This window comes from Hipposideros armiger, unplaced genomic scaffold (genome assembly GCF_001890085.2).
Source record: "Hipposideros armiger isolate ML-2016 unplaced genomic scaffold, ASM189008v1 scaffold_616, whole genome shotgun sequence".
Taxonomy (NCBI): domain Eukaryota; kingdom Metazoa; phylum Chordata; class Mammalia; order Chiroptera; family Hipposideridae; genus Hipposideros; species Hipposideros armiger.
In genome coordinates, this window is record NW_017731966.1 from 559,321 (window position 1) to 559,680 (window position 360).

The following is a 360-nucleotide window of genomic DNA, read 5'->3' on the forward strand; positions in this document are numbered from 1 at the left end:
GAAACTTGAATACATCCATCTTTACATTCATCACTCACCTTCTTACTTACCAACAGGAATGTTAGCCTACGTTGTGCCATAGAATTACAGATTGAAACTTACTGAGTGGTAAACAGTGGTTTTATAATTTCTTGTTTGGGAGCTTTTAACTATATCTATTCCACCAAAATGCATGATAGAATTTAGAAATGAAGGAGTCGGATGGAAATGGTTAGACTGCTCAGACCAAGAAAAGCCTAGTAGGACAGTGAGGGGTAATCAACAACAATAATAAAAACTTGTGAGGTCCAAGATGGCCGAGTAGATAAACACTGTGCCTGTATCCTTCCATGAACATATTAAAATTATAACCAAATTATA